Consider the following 23,311-nt stretch of genomic DNA (forward strand, 5'->3'; position numbering starts at 1 on the left):
TTTCATCACCAGTTACCATTCGCTTCAGAAATTGATCGATTTTGTTGCGTTTAAGCAGGGATTTGCAGATATAAAATCGGTTCGAGAGGTTTTCATGAGTTAACTTTTTAATACATACTTATCTAAGTGGATCCAAACGGTTTTTTGTTCAAAGTTTTCACCTTTATCAAAGAAAAACTGTAAAATACAGCAGGATTTCTCTTTGCTTGTTTCCATCTATGATGCTCGATCAAACAATACTGAGTCAAGCAATAAAAAAATTGTGTAGGGCAAACTTATACAGGATACTCATTTTGAAGTAATTTTAATACAAAATCTTATGTTTTTAATACCATTTAGCCGAACCTAATGGGACGTATACAACTCAAGATCCAGATTACTAAAGATATCTATCGAAAAAATAATTGATTTCTTTTTACTAGACCCACTATTATATATTAACAATTTCTTGCAATATCCCAGAGTCCTGGTTTCAAAACATTAACTTAATTAATTTTAAAATATAAATCTGACCAAAAATATTCCAAAAATCCTTAGCGTATTCTCATAAAATTAAATTTTTGGAAAAATTTCTAAAATTCAAAATTTTTTTCCAATAAATTAAACTTTTTTTTTGTAAAATCTTTAATATTAAATATCAAATATTAAATTTTTTGAAAAAAATTTCTAAAATCTATAGTTATGATCAGAAAATTATGTATATATTTTTTTTTTTTGGAAAAAAGGCTGATAAAAATGTTAATAGTGTTTATGGTCCTGATAATGTAGCAGCCAATCTTGCACAATTTTTTTTCCATAAATTTCCATTACAGATATTTGAAGGTCAAATATGCGAGCCCAACTACCGAAAATATAGATTAAATAATGGAAAGCGTCGAGTCCCATGGCCACGTTAGCACTATTTTGATTGTCGATGGTTCATCATCAGAATAGTCAAAGTTCTGACATTTGTATATCAAATACTAAAAAAACTTTGTAGTATAAAATTTACTGCAGTTAGAAAAAGTAAGCAAGTAGTTTTGTTGTTTTTTTGAAAAATATAATATGCTGAATTAATATAAAAAAATCAAAAATTATTTATCAATATAGGTATGCAGACAATAATTACTCCAAAATTTTAGCTTACAAAACCGACTACATAATAAAGACCAAAAAATTACCAACAAATTGAAAAAAAAATATATTTTTTTATTTTTATTGGCCATAAATCCCAAAAGATTTTTTTTAATTCTTCCAGCTTCTTAGGTTCACGCACGTTAAGTGTATTTAAGGTATTTACGAAGATTTGGGACTTGGCATATCCTTATTCCTCTAACTCTCTCTAAATGTAAACGTGTTAAGAGAGCTGGGAGTCAAGTATCGACGTCCAAGAAAGCCAAGGATCCCATTGTGGGGCAATTTAGAGTTCTGTTGGAACAAATGGTTGTTAAGACTCTCGACCTTTCATATATGGCTGTTCACGCAACTGAAATGCCCTTGTTATAGAGTTTGATGAAATCAGACTTTGTCCAGATTTATCTATTATACCGAGTACTCAATTTACCATCGCTTTTTTTAAAATAAATAATTTAACAATAAAATTGATTCGAAAATAACACTGACCAGATGGTCCATTGAAATCTGAGTACTTACAAATTTAATAATTAATAAAGTTTAAGTGATTGAAATGAATTCATGTTTTGATTTATTAAAGCATAAAAAATTAGTAACAATGAGTTCTCTAGCCTAAGTACAACTCGAGAAAATGATAATTCAACGTGATGCAGGAATTTCCATTCACGTACTCCATGCTGTAGGGTGGTTCTACAGTCTACTACGTCAACAATTCCGATGCGTTGGAGAGGAGAAAGGGGTCTGTCCAAAAGCCCAAACTTAGCCCAGAAGAGTAAAAGAAAACAGACCAGATCAATTCACTGAAGTCCATGAGGCTCCCATACAAAATATCACGGGATTTCACACCAGACTGTGTAGAGAGCTATCACTAAGGTTTATAATTTTCGTAAGAATACAAAAGTGTGCGAGGAGAAGAGAAGAAATACTTATGGCATCATTGCTTAAATAATATACATCTTCTTCTATCAAGAACGTTATCATTCCCGCCTTTATTATTCAATATTAATATAATATTAGATGCTGATAGTCGATATAACTGAATAAAATGCCTAAAATAACGTCGCCTTATGTCTAAATTTCTGAAAATGGAGGCCCAGGAATTTGGAAGATACTTACCGGATGAGAAACAGATGGCTTGTCAGATTTATCGATAAAAATGTGCCTTCAGTCCCTGTCTAGAATTACACGGCACTCATTATCCTCATCTCATATCAAGAGCATGGATATTCATTTATTAAATCAAGTTAGCGATGAATACATTATGTCAGATTTTAACTTTGATCTCACAAAGATGCTTATTGCATGTAATATAACCTTATCCATTGCTAATCATCCTACGTTCAAAAATTTTTAGGAAAAATACACGGGTAAATTCTTCCCTTCCCGAGGAACCATTATTAAATTAATGGAGGATGTTGGTAATGATGTCCTTTATAGAAATACCCTCATTGTAAATTGTGAAATTAATGTTTAGTGTCATCCACACCAAATTACGAAATAGAACTCTGAATTTTGTAGCATCTAACATTAAGTATTCATTTTTTTTTTTTTAATCTAACCATAAAAAATGATTCTATTTTGGCTAAAAATATCAAGAATTATGATGCACAACTCATTGAATAGCAAAAGCAAGTGCTTAAATGGTCACAACAACGGGGGTAGTAGCTTTGGATGGATCGGAACTAGTTTGTCTGACATAAGTTTCTTCGCTTAAAGACTTGGCTATGATCATTAGGTTTTCCGATATTACATAGTCAATAAATATTACTTTTTTATCACTTAAGGATTAGCTATGGTTGATAAGCTCTCAGAAAAGATGTTCAGAAAACTCATAAAAGGCCAAAACAACTGCTTAAACGGTCACAACAACGGGGGTAGTTAGATTGAGTGTAAATTAGCAATTGTGCGTATCCTTCATGATAATAGTATGCTGTTATACAAGCATAAATAACGGGGGGGACTCTTTTTTGATCCCCTTAATAAGGAGTAATATCACCGGACATTACTACATAATTAGCATTTGCACTAAATCTTTAGGATGGATTTAATTCTAACATTTTTTTTATTAGTATATTTATTGTCTAATTTTATGATTTTGACATTTACTTTATTATTAATAATTAGTTAGATTTCATAGGTAGAGATATATCTATCCTGTGCGCAATTGTATATAGCAACTTCCACATGAAGAAAAAAGGGTGATTATCTTTTTGATTAAACTCCACGTCTGGCTTGTGTTTTGCAACCTAAAGTTATGACATATTTAACTGGATTCCCATGTCAGAACAAGAAAATAATATTTAAATCAATCTAATATTTCATTATTCTGTATTTATAATTTATTGTTATTATTAGTTATATGATAACAATTGTTTAATTTTGTATATTTAACATAAATGTATGATGGTTTATTTTTTTGTTAGTAGATTCTCTTTAATTTAAGCTTTTTTTTTAAACTTGGAACTTCCAATATATTTCGAAATACTCTACATTGTCGTTTCATTAGCTATTATTCTGAGAAAGTGTTTCATAATGAATTACAATTTCATGGAGTGTGACGTTTTCAAATCTACTGTAACGAATAAAAAACGTCTAAGTCAATTATACGTAGTATATCTTCATTAAACATTTTGCTAATAAATACTTTCCTTATACAAAAAAAACTTCTAATAAAGCAGGCAGCTGATAATCACATCAGTATTTTAAACAATTATACCATAAGTCTTTCTTCCCCCCTCTTCTCCTTGCACGCGTTTTTCTCTACAGAATTATCCACTTTAGCTATCACAAAAGGGAGTGGAATGAGCCTTGCGAGAGCCACTTTTGACACCATTAATGAAAAAAAACACCTTCTCATCTGTTGCAAGACTCTTTTGAACTCTTTTAGGCAATTTTACTCCCCCCCCCCTCCCCTACATCCCTGATATCAACCCCCTCAGCTACACCTTTTAGGTGCATTTCGAGAGGAATGCCGGCAATCTCCGTATCCAGACACCAATGCCCTCTAAAGCTACAATCAGGCAGCACTGGGACGCCATGACAGGGAACTGCATCTGCAGCGGATGTCAGGCCTTCTGCCACCGCCTGTAAGCCATCATTGCCACTATTAGCGGCTGCATTAATGATTCAGAGAGGTCAAACACACATCTATTTATAGTATTAATTTTGTTGAAGTTCTATTGTTAATGAATATATTATATCTTGTCGAAGTTTAAAATTCAAGGCGTTACGATTTTATTGGGGCACTCGGTACTTGTGTACGCTTATTAAGACCTTTTCATTTCTGAATTGTTGATATTATTATACTCCCTTCATCTGTTAATACAATTACTGCTCTCCTTAAGTTATAATTGCTAATATAATATATAAACTGTAATTTTACTTTTCACCTTTATCTTCAGATATATATTGTGAACAATTAGTCATTTATTAATTTATTTTTGTATTTTTATGCCGTATATATATGTTGGTACATAAAAATTAATTGATTAATTAATGTATTTTTAATTTATAAATATCATATCATAATATTTGGGAGGACTACACTTTATCCAGGGCCAATTTTAGAGTGAATGGAGCATTTGGAGACACATAAAAAATATGGCATAGCGTCATGGAAAAAAATGTAATAAAAAATGTCCAATTTAATTTACTCTTTATTCCAAATGATTCTATTTTGGATTAAAACATAAGTAATTCAAAATTTATCATCGACAAAAAACTTATAAGCTCGAAAAAATAATTAGTGGGAGCTAGCAATTATCTCTCCTCCCTTCAAAAAGAAGAATAAGTAAAAATCCTAGTCATGGCCGTGACAGAGCTCCTTATTTAGCTTTTTTGCGTTTTCCACCAACAAACCACCATTATATAATATGCACAGAAGACCTTTAGTCAAGCCTGGTGTCATTCACTAAGCCCGTTCGATTGTCAGGAACATTTACTGCATTAAAATGCTCATATTTTCCAATCAATTAAAATACAGCAAAGCCACTATATTCAAGCTGGAGAGGATGAACAAGTTCATTAACCTTATTCTGCACTACATCTCCTGTCGATGAACTTATCCATAACCTCCAGGCTATGAAGAACATACTACAATACAAGCAGGAGAACTGGCAACTTCTATTCTCAACAAAATGATCAACCACCCCCGGTGTCTGACCCAGGAACTGGAGCCATTCATATTGTTCGGTGTGCATGACAGCATGAACAAGGCATCAAAGGAGAAACTCTCCGTCAAGATATTAGAAATAGAGCAACCTAAGATTTATGTAAAAAGCAAGCTAATGTTCCTATCGTAAATGCAGCTGCAATTTTCACAGACTTAGTAAGAGGAGAGTCTTGCTTTTATTTGATGCTCTTGGGGTGAAATGGGACTAGTTTATAGCTCCTGCTGATACCTGGGAATATAATTAAATCGACAGGAAAGCACATCAGTTGGTGGGGTCAATAAAAGTAACCCTTTGATGTGCCTATGAGAGGTGTGAAGCTGATGAATGACTTGGCGAATCGAATCCCAACTGAAACAGAAAAAAGGAGCTGCTTACTACAAATTATTGTCTACCACAGGAAAATTTGGAGAGTTTCAAGAAAGCTACATTGAACATGTGACAACTGTGGGGGAGGGAGAAGAAGAAAAAAATACCAGAAACATAGGACAGAATAACTCTAATTTGGATCCTTAATTTCACTCTGAGTCTAACAAGGTCTTACAATTATAACTCTGCTTCAGATACTCAGAGTTACTTTCCGTCTTTCATGAGCATACGCAAATGGGCATTCCGGGTTCCTATATATCAATGATAACGTATATGAAGTAGAAAAGGAAGTTGACTGCTCAGGAATTAAATAATAATGACAACAGATTAGGAAAAGAAAATTTACTATTCAAGTTGTCAACTCCAAAAAACGGACGATCCATTAGAATCACTAAATATGTATTATGTATATACATATATATGAGAATATGTTGTAAATAAGTTTTAACTTGTATACGCAAATTGTACAAGTTGTAATCCAAAAATAAAAATAAAAAACTAGAGTACTACCGATGAGAATATTACAATAACTTAATATATATTTTTTTTAAATTGTGAACAGCTATATACTTATAAATTATTTTCCAAAAAATTCAATGTATGAAATTAATTTTTTTTGGAACAGCTTTGGGTTTTGAATTTTTCAGCTATTGATCACGTGACTCCTCGTTCCGCTAATTGGTTTAAAGGTTTAGCTAAAACGCATTGAACTTCTAGTATTATTTGTAAATAAGGGACTTGTGTAAAGAAAAAACTAAGTTTACCGATTAGAAAAGGAAAAACGGTTGTTGAGTGTGTTCTTTCTTATTTTTGTTCATTATCCAATAAGCTGTGGGTGTGTTAATATCTCCCTTTAAAAGTAGAAAGCTCACCTATCTTTATTGCACATTCTTTTAAAAATGTCTAATAAATTAATTGTACATGAATTTCAATATAATTATAGCATTTTCAAACACTAATGCAAATTTCAATGCAGAAGGGTCTCCTCTTTATAGCAGTAATTAACTTTCTTCTACAAAAATCAAATGGCTGGCAACTCATTGAGCAATCATCTTAATTCAGTAATACAAGCTAGCTCTAACCTTCTAATCGCACTCTGACACGAATCCTAACTCTAATCAAAAGTTTTAGCCCACAGCTCCTACTTTAAACTTCAAGTAAATCACCTCTTTGAAAGAAGTTATGAGTAGGGCAAGGCATCGAGCGAGTATGTGTAGAGACATAGGGTACTATTGATTAAAGTTACGGTTTTGGAGGATAGAATATCACGTGATTCTACAATAGAAATGAGAATCTTCTATATCTCAAATTGGACCAGAACAGTTATTATTAAAAGTAGTCGAAATCTTCAAATTCAAGAATACTTGATTTACTTCGTGGAACTCATGAAAATGACTTTCATATTTCTATATTATAGATCTGCCCAACCAACGCATAACGTAATTTTAACGTTAGAATATGGTGAAATAAAGGTTAGTTAGAAATTTACCAGAAACTAACGTCATACTTACGTTGACTCATGGTTATAAATATAAGGAATAGATTCGTTATTTTGATAACCATGAGACAACTTAATACTAACTTAGACCAATCTTACTTAAGTTATTATGACGTTGTTTCACTTTTATAATATAAAGAAACAGCTAAGTTATTATAACTTTGTATCATGATTATTAAAGTATCGGACCCAAATGTATGATTATCTACTTGGGTGAAAGATAGAGGAAAAATTATTAAATGACTTTTTTCTACACTCATTCAGGGGGGGAACTATCAGTCTTTAATCATATCCTTGATTGAAGTCAAAGATATTCCAACAAAAGGACAAAAAAGGTCCAAAATGAAACTCTTTATGAAACGCTCATAATATAGGATTCCTTCATCTTTGATTATTATCAAAGTTAATTCTTTAGCAGATTTAAATAATATTTATTTCTAATTATCATCAAAATGAACTTCAATCATAGTAATCGGTTTAATAAACTTCTGCACCCACACCGGGTACTAAGTTTATAAATATATACACATATGTTATAGGCAATATGGAATATCGGGAATTTTGCAAATATATATATATGTTTGTGGGTGTGCAAAATAGCTTAAACGGGTTCAAACTCTTTCCATTGTTTGAGTCAGAGACTGAGAATAGGACGACAAATGAAATACCATTAAGTAAAAGTGTTTGTCCTGAGATTATTGAGGATATAAATACTAATAAGTTATCACATGACTCTAGCGTTGAGGATAGTGAAGGGCAAAACTTACTCAATAACTTTTTATAACACTGGGCTTTGAAGCACCATATTAAACTGTCGGCACTTGAAGATGATCTTCTTCTTATTTATATTATATTAATATATATATTTTATTCATAAATATTTTTTACATGCTATTCTTTTATGAATACCTAAGTTATTTACTATTTCAGTCTTGGTGTTATATGTAATTGTATATGATGTTAATATTTTTTATTTTATAAAATGTAACATTGTGGTACGTAGTATTCTGTTCATTAGAAAGTGTTTTGATTACAATAGGGTTATTAAGGAGTTGAGAACAACCATTTAACAACTAGGCGATAACGTTAGATCAACGTTATTTGAAAGTTGTTTTTAACCACCGAACAACTATGATATAACGTTCGATCAACGTTGTTTGAAAGTAGTTTTTAACTATTAGATAACGTTAATACAACACTTATGTAGACAATTTTCCTGAACAACCATGTACTAAACATGGAGCAACCAAAATTAACGTTTACTTGACGTTCAGACGTTAATACAACGTTATATCAACGTTAAATTGTTGCTTGTGTATTAACATTGAAATTTCTTAAATTTTTTCACATTAAGTTGCTAAAATGATATGTTATACAATGAGTTATCAAAGACTAATGGCTAACACTTAGAAATAAAATTTGTCTTCGTCCTATCATACTTCAAATGCACTAAAAAGACTTAAAATTATCTTAAATAAATTCCACATCTACATGTTCGAATCCATGGAGCATACCCAAGTTTTTAACCGAAGAAACGGATGTTAGACAAATATCTTACTCTCTATTTAAAGCTAAGACCTCCTTTGAGACCATTCAGACAGTTTTTCTTTGTTGTTCGTAAATCCAGATACAACACAACTTACAACTGCAAAAATCAAGGTTTGTATTTATAATGAGACGAAAATATGAAAACTTTTCAGATATGTTCTCCGAGAGATAGGACCAAAGCCAGATAGAGGAAATCGAAGGAAGATACTTTTACTTGATCATCTATCTCAAGAGAGCAGATTCGACTCCTTCCTTGCAAAGGAGATTAAAAGATTGCAACATTGAAGAGATCCATTTTCAATGGATCCACTTCCAAATTTTCCACTTTCAAATATAATTATTATTTATTTTATTTGAATTTGTACGAACCACAATAAGAATGACGTTTTTATTTTTACATTGAAATAGTGAACATTATTATGATAATTTATTAAAGTATTATAATAGTAAATTAAATAAGTATGGGTAAATTTAAAAAAAAACACAATTAGAAAAACAATTATATTGATTTTAACTAGGAGAAATAAACAAAGAATCAGATCAATTTAAAATGATAAGATATAGAAGTTATTAATATAAAATAAAACAAATAGATTCCACAAATTATTAGTGGCATTATTGTTATGTATTTAATATGTCCTTTCTGGTTTTTATCTTCTTGTATATTCGTCTATGTATTATAAGTACTGAGTTTTACGTATTATAAATAGTGTCGTCTTTTGTAAATATATCAGAGTATAATTAGAATACACATGATCTAGTGTTACATTATTCCTCCACGTGAATTCTTCTCCTCATGTCTCTTGGTCATCCTGGATCTCTCCTATTATAAATAAGCTTGTGTCTCTCCCTCGTCAAGACGCAACAATTATACATATAGAAAATAAAATGACACATTTTTATTCAGAAATAAATATATTTATTAGCAGAATAGAAAGAATATGCATTGGCAATGCGGACAAAACTATCGAGAAAAGAGAGGCACATTATCTTAAGGAGTTTAGAATTATCTTCTACTCGTTTTCCAATGACAAAAGAGGCACACATGTAATAACGAATCAAGGGTCCCAGTTATATAGATTATACATCACAAACTCCAAACCTATGACCTCACAATATTAATCAGAGCCGGATTGATAGGATTGCGGTCATTTTAGCTATTTAAAAACGTAGAAATGTTAACTTGTACAAACTTGTTTTACAATATACAACTTATACTCAGATTGCAACTTGTACAGAACATAATTATACTTATGTATGATGTATATCATTAATGTGTGAATATTGAATGTGTAAAATGGAGTCTGAAGTTGACGTTTGTTAATTATGACATTATTATTTTTTTGTGAGAGGCGCCTTATAGAAAAAGAAAAATGATGTCGACGTTGTATTTGAATAATTTTCTTTCAAATTGTATAGGCATAAATATTATAGTAACAAATGTCAATTCTCTCAACTTCATCTAAAAAAATCAATCATCCTCTTATCAGAATACGAATAAGATGTGTTTTAATATTGTTAATTTGAGCTTATAATATAAGTAAGTAAATAATAGATAACACTTGGAAAGAACTGGGCCTAACAGAGAAAAAACCGGGGGTTTTTTCGTCCAAAATTGTTTTTTTTTTTAAATATTATTATTCATGAATTCGCTTTATGCGAGTCCCAATCACACTTTAGAAGCCATTGCTTGGCTTGAACGGTATTTTTCCCCCTCAAGAAGCAGTGTAAAATTAAAAAACTAAATTGTTTTTGATCCATTATTTTCGAAATATCAAAAGTAGTGTCACAATTAGTAGAATAATCACTCACAAACTAAATAACAGATTTTAATGAAATTTTGACAGCTGTATTTTGAAGGTTGGTACACACTGAAAATGAGGTAAATATTAAACTTTCATGGTAACCCTGGAACACCTCTGGCCATAGAGCTAAAATATCACATTAACGATTTCAAATTAAAACAATAACGAAGCAGTCGTATAATTCATTTATTAAATGTTGAATTGAAGTAAAAAAATTCTAATTTGATTGAGTTTTTTGTATCAAATCAAGCTTGTATTAGGACTATACACCTAATTTTCAAAGTAAGTCGAGTTTGAATTTTGGAAAATTCCTACTTAAATAATTTCAGAAACTAGAGGAGCTACATTAACTAAACTATGTACATATGTTGAAAACATGTGTTGCCACTTCTAATCTTCAATGTACCATCCATCTACATTGATAGTGGGCTTGATGCGGTGCTGGATGCTTTGACAGATGATAACAGCATAATTGTGACTCATGGACTGTCAATGATCATCAACGAAAGTCTTGAGAGCTTCGAGCCAGTTTATCGTATATTGGCTGTTATATTTTACATTTATAAGGCAGGTGGGATATTGTTTTTTTTGTTTTGTTTTTTCATTGTAAAGATTTCACCCCCAGATAAGGTACAGAATGTTTGAACCCCGAAATTACTTATGTCACCTAGGACATTAAATTTTCTTTTGTCAGTCTGCCCCTACCTGCTGGGTCTGGCCTCCAGACCTCACTGAAAATTGCCTATGGACGGGTTTCTTGAACTATAAGGTGCATAATGTCCTGATAAAGCAGAATCAACATATTGTTTTAATCTAAAGGGAGGGGATACTTTTTTGGGGCGGATCGGGCTTAATTTTCCAGAGCGGATATGTTTTGTCAGTTTTGTTTTTTTATAAGGCCCATGTATAGTACTATACATTGATGCAAGTTTTGTCTATATACTTTATCGGTGAAATAAAACGTAAATTCAACGTTTTTGGTCGATTTTTTTTTTTTTTTTTGCATTTGGGGGAGTGTTTGATATTCACAAATTTTTCTCAAAAAATTAAAAAAACCCACACCTGTTTACAAAAAGTAAATTTTTTGGAAATAAATTTCCAAAATTAAATTTCTAATGGAAAAACTTTTGAAAAATAAATCAAATATTAAATTTTTTGGTGAAATTTTTTTGAAAATATAGGTTTATTTAAAGAAAATTAAGTTTATTTACAAAAATTATATTAAAATTAAATTAAATTTCTTATACTATTAATTTTTTGAAAAAAAAAATTCTTTGAATAACTATGTATTTTTAGGGATGGGACGATTAATAGGAATCGGGAATCCGAGAATTGGGTGGATTTTTTTGTTTTCTTTCCCCGCCATTTTTTTTTTTTTTTCCCCATAACTTAGAAAAGTAATAAATAGTTAACACCAGTAATAAATAAGAAATTGGAATCGAAAATTAAACATTATTTTCCCTGTACCGATCCCAATTCCAGAAAAAAACACAATATTCTCGGATTTCCGATTCCTAAAAATCGTTCAATCACTAATACATTTATTACTAAATATATCCCATTGATCAGCACACTCAATACTGATTACTATATATATAGATGTTCTCACACCAAGAATAATGATACAGTTTTTGAAAATTAATTGATACCATGTCACTTTTTAGTTTTTGCTTTCTTTTTTGTCAGAGTGACATGACATATTTTCTGCAACTCTTACTGTAGGTTGCCATCATATATTTATTCACATTTTATTTGTTTAAGTTCTTCATACTCTATTATAACTACCTGAGTATTAGAACTAAAAAGGTATAAATTATTCATACTACATCACAAAGAGTATTTGTCAAATTTTCTAAACATATTTGAAAAGCACAACGGATAACAAATGTACGTCGATTATAAAGTAAGCCTATATTTCTTACTCTTACGAGAGTGAATAGTAATCAAAACAGATCATTAATTTCAGGATTCTCCCTAAGGCATTAATTACAAATGACTTTCTAATAGAAAGGCCCAAGACGAAAAAAAATACAAGATTTTCTAGATTGTCTGGTTGATGACTGAAATAATGATCATGATGTTGGTCTGACCAAAGTGGACAAAAACAGCAACTTCCTTTATTTTCTATTCCATTTTCCACTAAAGAGTATTTAATCTGACCTAAACGGAGGACCTCACTTCTAAAACTATCGCAACAAAAGTTCGAACTGTTTATGTTTACAACAAGATGCTTAAGAAATCTCTTCAATTTTGATTTTTAATAACATCCCAAGACATTTCAAACATTTTCGTTACTTTATTTTAGCTTGTGTTCCCAATTTGTTCAAAGGCCTGTACGTTATTGTTATTTTTAAATATGTAGCCTAGTGGCGGAAAAATATATCATGGCCTCTTTTGTAAAAGTCTAGCCACTTTGCGACTAGTTGGGGCGTGTTTGGTTCCATAAAACAGAATGAGAGGAAATGTTTGGGTATTCGAAAATTCAAGGATTCGATTTGATAAGACAAAAGTGTCAAAAATATATAACGAAGGTTAATATATGTATAATCAGAGGGAAGTTTCATGCAAATGGCGGACCTAGTAATAATATAATATTAAAAATATAATAACAACATGACGTTTTAAATTATATTTAATAAGTTTCTTTGACTGATTTTGAGTTTTTAGGGTATGATGTTGTCATTTTATACAATTGCTACTCTGTAGGTATATACTGGCGTTCACTGATTGTCTAAAGGTTAGATAAAGTTATTGAAATGAATGTTTAAATCTTATCACACTGAACATAGCTCGAATTTATAATGCCATTAAATTTATTTGGGCTTTCCTTAAAAATACAATGTCAGGAGCGTTCGCAGAATCATTAATATATATATTATTATTTTTTTTTTTTTTTGGGGGGAGGGAGGGCAGGGTCTGCTCTTCGTAATGTAAAAAAGAAATTAATCCAAGAATTATATTTTTTCCCAAAAAATTGAAAAATTAAAATTTTCTGAAAAAAAATTGAAAAAATTAAATTTTTTGGTAAAAAATTTTTAATATATAAATCTTTTGGAATCCAGAACTGTTTAAAAAAAACGAAAATTTTTTCCTAAAAATTTCTAAAATTAAATTTCAAAGATAATTTTTTTAAGAAAAAAAAGTTGAAATATCAAATTTTTCGCAGAAAAATTTCCAAAATCCATAACTATTCTCAAAAAATTATTTTTTTTCATTTTTGTTTGCCGCTAGGGCATTTAGTTTTATTCAACAATTTTCTAATACAGATTACATTGATATAATAATTTAGGGAAAAAAAAATTCATTTAAAAAAAAAACGCTCATTTTATCACCATTGGTAATCATGTAGGGAGAACATTTGACTGGAAATGAATTGATGAATATGCAAAAATATTTTTCAAGTTGTTTGACTTTGGCTTAGATAATTCATTTCAAATTAAAAGGTTTAATTATTTATGTAGCTGTATGTAACTTCTCTAAATGAATAAAATCAAAAAAATTGTATTGGGACACTATTCAATTATGGGTTCAATAAAACATTTTTCTATAACAATAAGTAGAGCTTCAGCTATAAAACACATTCCTTGAGAACAATGCAGTGTCCCTTGGCGTCGATGATGGCCTTTAAACTTCATTTAAAGCCTACATACCCGTTGTAGATAGTCTCTTCGCTCATTCCTCCCAGTCTCAATTAACAGAAACCTTCTAGGCGCCAATGTATGGATGGAAAAGGGTTCAGGTTCTTCACTCCATGTGCGGCAGGAATGTAAAGTCAAATTCGAGTCCTGATCCCCACTGCCAGTTTTGTGTGAGAGGAAGTGGCGCACGGAACCATGGGGGCCAAATTGCTATCCCCCCACTTTTGAAGAATTTGATTAATTGCAACAATATAAGAAATCAATTGACCATCTTTTTCTTAAAATAAAGTTATTAGCGCAAATTTAATTTCTTCCGAAAATGTTTAACTCTGAAATGGTTTTTTTATTTTTTTTTTCATTGTCAAAATTTGGAATTTATAAAAGAAAAACCTATAGAATGTTTTTTATGTCCACTGTTCCCCTGATGACGTCAACATTAAATAATTTGACCCCCCTTCCCTACTTGCAAATACATTCTGGTGCAAGTGGACCGAGGGCTTCTTCTTCATTCTCACTACTAGAGAGCCGCCTCTGGACGAGGTAGACAGTTTTTCTGGACACTTTGAGCTGTTCAGAAATATATGTTAAGAGTTATTCCCACCCGGAGAAGTGCAGAGATCTTGATCCAAACGTTTCGTTCTGAACACACTTTCATAAGATTTAACAAGAGTGTCCATTAATCAAGGCAGAGATGAGACGAAGTCGAGTCCAAGTTAAGTTACGGGTCATTTCAATTCAAGTCAGACTCGAGCTGCAAGTCATTTTTTTTTTTTTTTTTTTAAGTCAGACTCGACTCAGAAGTCAATACAAAATACCTCGAGTCACAAGTAATTATCAAGTCATTTTGTTTAAAGACTCGAGATTGACTTGATGGCATCACACATTAGCCATTCAAAAAAGAGTAGGAATTAGTTTCTTTTTAGCTCTGTCTATCCCTTTGTTGTCTACTTGTGTAACTAAGCCCTATGATGGGGTATCCCACTTTTCATATTTCAAACACTTGAATGATTGTAGCAGAATATTTGGAATTCTTTAATATGATTGGTCCCATTTTTTTTATGAGGAAGAAGAAAGATTGAAACGGATACGCGGTACATAAAATAAATAAAAAAATTCGAAAGAGAAATCTCCCTCATCACCCTAAGTAATATTAATTAAAGACAAAAAGGAGAATATATTAATAAAGACGTGCTTCAAATTCCGTCTCGAGAAGTAATATAACGGATCTAGTTGGGCAAGATTATGACATATATTCAATGGATACTTTCAATATATGATTCATGGTTAAATCATTCTCAGGATTCTATTTCCAGCTTAGTATCGATTGTTTTGTTTCTCTAAGTCCGAGCACTTTTTTTCTTGGGAACCATTTTAATATTTCGTTGTCCAACACAATCAAAGTTTTGTGAATCCCCTTACAGGTCACTAGACGGCCAATTAAACTCCTTACGATTATTCACCGACTGCTGGACAAGACAGGTAGTTATTGACAAAATACACAACCAATCATAGTCTATGACGTTACTATTACTAGAATTTACAAGAAAGACAGATTTTGAAGGGAAAAAAAATACGCAACCACTAATACACTATTACGTCAATATTAAAAAGTGTGGTGGAAGTCAAACATCATCAGTCGTACAAGGGTTAGGGTATAACCTTGTATTTCTATTAATCTTAGGAAATGAGTAGAATATGAGCTTACAAGAAATAAATCCAACCTTGCCTTGGTTCATAATAATGAGGAGATACAAGAGGATTCCTGGCTCAATAACTTTGGGATTATAACGACATTCAAATATTCCAAATTTTTTTTTAAACGTCATCACTTAACTGTTCCTAATAACTATTTGTAAGTAATAGCAAATCAGTATATGCTTTGCAGACCATAATATCAAGAAATTAGAGAAACATTTAGACTCTATAATTGTATCTTCCACTTGTTTCTTTCGACAAAAGAGACTCATAAGTGGGCTGGAGAGGCTGTAATCCCCCCTCCAAAATTTTAAGATTTGTATTATTATTTCTGAAAAGGTCCCAAATGGAGACGAAATCGATCAAATTTTACAAATCCTCTAAACATCTATGTTTTATTAGGTTGGTTGGGGTAAGTTTGTTTTCTTTCAAATTTTAAATTTTAAACTCCTTACTTCGACTAGGAGCATTTTCTTGAAGATCCCAACTTTGAAAAATGTTTGTAATTGCAGAAGAGAAAACAACTAACTCCCAAACCATTGTCAAAAACTCTGATGTTGCGTAACCGTCATGGTTCTCATAAATAATTTGGATGAAATCATCACATCATCGACCTTTTACAATCCAACCATCAAATCATTGTTCCACTCCATGTAAACGGAATATATTTCAATATCTTATTATTAATATGTTAATGTACGCATATAGATTATTGATATATTATTTTGAATATTCCTAGTTATAAATTTTAATGTTTATATATTTTTTGTGAATGTTTCAAAAGTTTAATTATATTGTTTTATTATTATTTCTGAAGAGGTCCCCAATGGAGACAAAATTGATTAAATTTTACTGATCCTCTAAACGTCTATGTTTTATTGTGTTGCTTGACTCAAGTTCGTCTTCTTTAATATAAAATTAAAATATGTAATTATTTGCAAACAGTTGTGGATTTTTGAATTTTTTCCCCAAAAATTTTATATTTTTGTAAATAGTTATGAAATTTTGAGAAAAAAAATCCAAAAAATTTAGTTTTTTGATAATAGTATTTTTGAAATTTTTTATGAATAGCTGCGGATTTTTTAAATTTCTTTCACAAAATTTAATGTGTCAATTTTTTTCCAAACCCCCAAAAAAAAAAAAAATTAAATATATTTATATAATCCTGCGGACGCCCCTAGAAAAATAATTAACAAGGTCAGAAGTCACTATCATAGACCATCAAGTATATTGGAATCTGCAGAATGAACTATTTTTCCATTACAGTTCCACACAGTTCCAACTTTTTTCTTCGTTTAACCAGATGATTTTTCTCATAACAGCTGACTCAATTCTGTCTCCGCTTCTTACGTGTGTTCTTGCTAAAGCGGATCCCACTTTTCATTATTTCATACACCTATGCTCCACCCAATTCAGTGTATCAATATATTTTTATTTTGTATACTTGTTTATTCATACATTATATACAATATAATTGTATAATATAATACAAGTCATTCTATCCCCAAGTCAAGTGACGAGCCATTTCAGTTCAAGTCAAACTCGAGTCAATAGTCGTTAAATTAATTACTTGAGTCTACTCAAGTCCAAGTCATGTGACTCGAGTCCACTGTTTTACAGGGTGAGGTCTCAAAAATTATAATCCACTTCGAGCCCATCTAGACTCAGTTCCAAAAGTCCGACTAATTTTGTACTAAAATTTTTTTTGGGAGTTGTTTCTTTAGTAATTAAATATGTATATAAACTAATTCAATAAATAAATTATTTGATGGAATTAAATACTGACAATATGACTAATAAAAAAATCTTATTCTGCAAAATAACTCTAGTGATCCATTAAAATCTGAACAATTTAAATTTTAAACTCCAACAAGATTCAAATTTTAATTAACCATTGAATTTCAACAAAATCAATACTACAAATAAATGTGTGGCTGAGCTCCCTTAATCCTTAATGTTGTAGCCCTTAGCGGTAATGATGGCTACCAGGCGGTAAAAAGTCTGGCACTCGCTGTGGATGTAATACTCTGCTATGGAATCCCAGTGCTTTCTGAAAGTGGTTATGCGGGCCTCCATGTTCTGATGGTAGGCACTACAGGCGTTCTTCACATCATGTACAAAAAAGTTGTAGTACAGGGTGCCGGCATCAGGGCTATAAGGGAGGCAAAAGTAACAAAAAAGAAATAAAAAGACTAATTCAAAAGATGGTTTTTGTTTTTTTTTCATTATTGGTATCAAAAGTGGCCTTTCCACCCTCACAACTTTCCAGCCATTTTTTTATACCTCAATAGATAGTCTGGTGTGAAACCCAAATATCTTTTGCATAGTCCCTCATAGACCTAAGGGGCTTGGCCTGGGTTGTTCCTTTAACTCCTTCATGTCTGGTTTGGCCTTTTCATAGAGTCCTTCTTCCTCTGCAACGTTTCAGATTTGCTGACGGTGTAGATAGTGGTCTTGGTGATGCCCCACTACTTGGAGTGCGTGAATGGAAATTGGTCGATCACGTTCGAGTATCATTTTCTCGACTGCTACAGAGCTCAGGTTTGTTTCGTTCTGTAACAAATTCTGTATGTTTTAATATTTCGAAATGTGAATTAATTTAAATCACTCAACCTTAATTAGGTATTGAATTAGTAAGTGTTCAGATTTCAATGGACCACCCGTTATGTGCTATTTTATCTCAAAAATGACATTTATTTACTATAGACCTATCCTTCTTTTGGCCTTTTATGGTAAATTGTGTCCATATTTCATTTCTTGACTTGTTTTTTTTTTTATAATGACCTTTTTTTTTAATAAAATGATCATATTTTTCAATGTCTTGGTCTTTTAAAAAAAAATATTTTTTAAATCCATCCAACGTGAGAATAAATCAGGAGAAGGGCCCCAATTTGTATAGCATGCTAATTTTATGTACTCTGTTTCTCAATTGGGAGTATTAAAAAATTAATTTGAGCATTTTTTCATTTTATATCCAATGTATTTGCATTTGGCAAATGTTGTCACAAAGGTTTGTGTCCATGTTTGCCTTCACACTCCTTATGAGGCGTTTTGTGCACACCGATTTTGGTCTTCTTGGCGTTGTATACAGTGGTCTTACTTATCCCGAAGTTACGTGCAATCACGGAGGGGTTGTGACCAGTTTTGATGCGTGCTACTATTTTGACAAAGTTTTTCCATTTCTGTATTTTGGAACTCCTAAAATAGCTACGGCTGATTTTAAGATAAAAATGATGAAATACGAGTTTTTTTTATTTCTCCCTTTTTATGAAATTTTCGCGAAATTTAAATGTTATTATCTGTATAAAAAATGTACAAGGACTCATGACGTATACACTATATTTTTAGTCATAACTTCCACGCAACATCCGGTAGAATAGGGTGGATTATTTTACAATTAATAAATTAGTATTAAAAACGACATGTTTTACACAGAATGTGACATATTCCTCACTTCCTCTTTTATCTCATTTTTTCACTTTCATCCTTGGGATGGATTAATAATAAGAAACCATAGAAAATCTTTCTTTTAAATCTCGATAATTAATTATACGATTTGTTAATAACTCAGAAATGAATGAAGTAACATCTCCTAAAAAAATGAATATAGGAAGTATGTGATTAATTAATAGTCTACGTAGAATGTGGGGGAAAAAATATTACACGCACATTCTTTGGGGTGTTCAAACACCACACAGTTGTAACGAAGGATAAAAGAAAGACACATTGACCCAAAAAAAAATTTATTAGAAATGAAAGTATTTTGTCAAAATTTGTATTTTCTTTTCACACAATTTGAAATAATAGATTTTGGACAAACAAGTAACAAATTATTATTTCATAATGTTAATAAAATATGTCAAAAGAATAACATATTTTTATTTCAAAAATTTATAGCTATTCACAAAACAACTAATTTTGCATAAAAATAAAAAACTCAAAAATCCACAGCTGCTCTCAAAAAATTTCAAAAATTAAATTTCTAATATAATTTTTTTTGAAAAAAAAAGAAAAATTAAATTCAATTTGAAATATTATAATTTTTTGAAAAAAAAATTAAAAATTAAATAAAATTTTTAAAAAAATCAGAAATTAAAAAATATATATAATAAATTTACTAGGAAAAAGCAAAAATTCCTTAATTGGTGGGGGGGGGCTACAGCTTCCTCAGCCAACTCCGTGCAAGCACCCCTGAAACTTGAATCTAATAATAAATGCTAAATATATTGATAAATCATAATTAAGAAATTATCGAGATGCATAAAGAATCGTATATAATTAAATTTAATGTTTCAGAAGCATACTACTTAAAAGTATTTGCGATAAAATGTAGATTCAAATGTATAAGAAGGATTTATAATATCCAAGTTGGGAGGGTTCAGGCTTATAACTAATATATGGATAAACAAATACGTTTAACTTATATTTACATAGAAAATGATTTCAAACTTAGACCTATTAGGCATAATAGTTTACAGAATATGTATTTTAATGACTATTACAAACTAAAAGTTATTGCATTTTTAGGTAGAAATTGTGTATTTGTGCAATCTTTCCATTGTTATAGCCCAGATTATATACTCTCTTAAACAAGAGAGCTCTGTCTCTTAGTTTCCCCACCCTCGTTTATCCTATTCATCTTGCTGCTAAAGCCATTTAGGTTTCAGTAATCAATTTTTCCTTTATAAATATTAAATCCCAATTTTATAATGTCCTTCTTGTAGAAGCCCTTATACCTATTGGCAAACAATTTTCAAAGGCCTCTATTGAGGCCTAATTTGTGCCCCAAATGTGTTGCCATAGACAGGAACAGGTAGTTGTCACTTGGTTCCTGGTCCGGACTCTAGATTCATGATTGTGTTTTAGCTCCTATATTATTTACACCATTTATTTTAGTCAAATTGCATAATATCCCTACCCTTTTAAATTATACCTCGTACGGAGTCACCTCTCTTTAATTCAGTTTACTTCTTGGGTTGGCGACGAGTCTGGATATGAATATATTCATTATATCTTAGGTAAAAACCCAACACTAGACCTATTCAAAAATATTATTTTTTGAATTTGAATATGGTTCCTCTTATTTTCCCATGCTTTAAGATGTGAGAAGCTCAAAAATCATTTTTTCAGGGATCCAAGTATGTCCTATAGCCTTCATCATCAAGTTTTTTCCAAAATGTCTTTCTTTATGATTTTGTAGTTTTTGGACAAAAAGTATAAGTAAAAAAACATCATTGAATACCAAAAAAAAGACATTCAACTAAAATATAATCATTTTTGAATAATACTTTTTAGATGTTTTATTAACTGGAGTATCAAGATTATCCAGTGAAATGGTAAAGAGAAAAATATAGATGCATGGACCGCAGTAATAAAATTTAATACTAATATACTATGAGATTTTAATATTTTCGAAAGATTATACTCTTCCCTCAATGTATTATTTTAGAATGATATACCTTTTATATTATTTTACATATTTTCTTAGACTTCTAACGTAAAATTACGACAAGAAGTTATTGAATTAAGTTATTAATCAAAAATGGCATTTTAAGGTAGATGAGGCTTGGTATAAGATATACTTTGATCCCTAAAAAAGGATTTTCGAGTTTCTCACATCTTAAAGCTTGGGAAAATGTCGAAACATATCAAAATTCAAAAAGTATATTTTTGAATAGGTCTAACACAATACGTTTGAAAAACGGATAGTAATAGTGAAGATTTCTTGAGGGGCTATATTCTATACTATTTTCAGTAAGGTATGTCTCTTCGTGGACGCCTAATACAAGCGGGACCTCCCGGGTACTATCCCTAATTGAATAATAATTCCATAATGGGGGATAATTGATTAACTGGTTACTTATTACTGGCCTTTTTTACTTTTTGGAGGAAGGCCTGCAAGATACAATAAAGGTCACGACAGTTATAATCAATGAATACAGTATACCATAGCTGAATATATCTGTGTAACCCATGGAAAACTTCTAACAAGCAAAAAATATTTTATTGGTATTCTCCTAACAAAAATTAGAAATACAGGGTCGTTCAAGTAAACCCGGACCACCTTTAACTACATCCTGATTAATAAGGGTAGCAAATACAGGTTTTAAATTAAAATTCATTAGTTCTAATAATAAAAAGAAGCAATATATTCCTTGTATCCACGATTTTCTCCAATCACTCTATTGATATGGGGTCTGAAGGATTTGCAGGCCTCGACCACATCCACGGGGGATACTTCGTTCCAGTACTTGATGATGGAGGCCTTCCAGGAGCAACTGCTGTTGTGTGAATTGACAGAAACTTTCCTCTCAAACTTGCCCTAAAAGAAGTAATCCATAGAATTCATATCAGGAAGTTTGCAGGCTTGGACCGGCTCACCTTTTTTCCGTTTGTTCATTCGTTCACTTTTAACTTCGACAAAAAAAAAATATGGAAGAAGAAAGTTTTGTGGTGACGATAAAGATAAATGTTCCCACGACTACATAGCAACAAATCCAGTAAATTTGAAGCTTTTATAAATAAACCTTATTAATGCTCATAACAAAACTGAAAACATCTAGAAAAGTTATATTTGTATGATGCAACATTTCTAGATGAATAAAAAAAACAACTAAAGTTTCATAAAAGTTTTAATTTATCGGGTTGACACGGTGAAGGCATGGATAAAAAATGTATCCAGCTAAGGTGCCCATAATTATGGTTGTTTTTAAAAGATAAAACATAATCTTCTTAAAAATCAATCTTGTATCATTACGAAGTTTAATAAGCATCTACATTTCTTAACAAAATTATTATAACACCAAATTTTAATGACTCCTTATTCGGAAGCATTCTATGTAGCTACGTAGAATTAAGAATCTCGGTTGGATCGTGTATTGTATCATTTGTATATATTACCAGGTCAACTGATTGATATGTTCTTAAAAGCATTTCAACTAAAATATTGTTAATTATTTTATAAACTTATTGATTCCTTTGAGCTAGAATTGCTCCTTCTTATCTAATTTCATTGTAATTCTGACAAAAAGAAACTTCTCTTAAATTTCTACTAATGAAAAACAACAATTTCCATAATACTAATTTTTTTGTAAGATCGATCCAGACCGAGTTTTTCTTTGAGACCAGCTCAGACCGGACTTCTTTAAATTATCAAATTAGATCGGTCCTCTAAAAATTATAAGGGTTTCAGACCGGCTTGGGATTTCCAGACCGAAACCCAACACTAATATTTAGATTAATTTTTCTTAGTATTTATAGTTTAATAATCTGTACATTGTACAAGTAAAGATTTTGTACAAGTTGCAACTAAAAAATGAGATAAAGAATTTTAAATGAAGGATTTACAGTCCTGGGATGTATATATTTAAATCATATATCACGATGTAATCTTTGACTATTTTAGTTCTAAGACACATTGCCGAAAGCCACTTTGCTGTACAGACAGTTTGCTGAATGACCACATTGCCGAATTAT

This window comes from Lepeophtheirus salmonis, chromosome 4 (genome assembly GCF_016086655.4).
Source record: "Lepeophtheirus salmonis chromosome 4, UVic_Lsal_1.4, whole genome shotgun sequence".
Classification (NCBI taxonomy): Eukaryota; Metazoa; Arthropoda; class Copepoda; order Siphonostomatoida; family Caligidae; genus Lepeophtheirus; species Lepeophtheirus salmonis.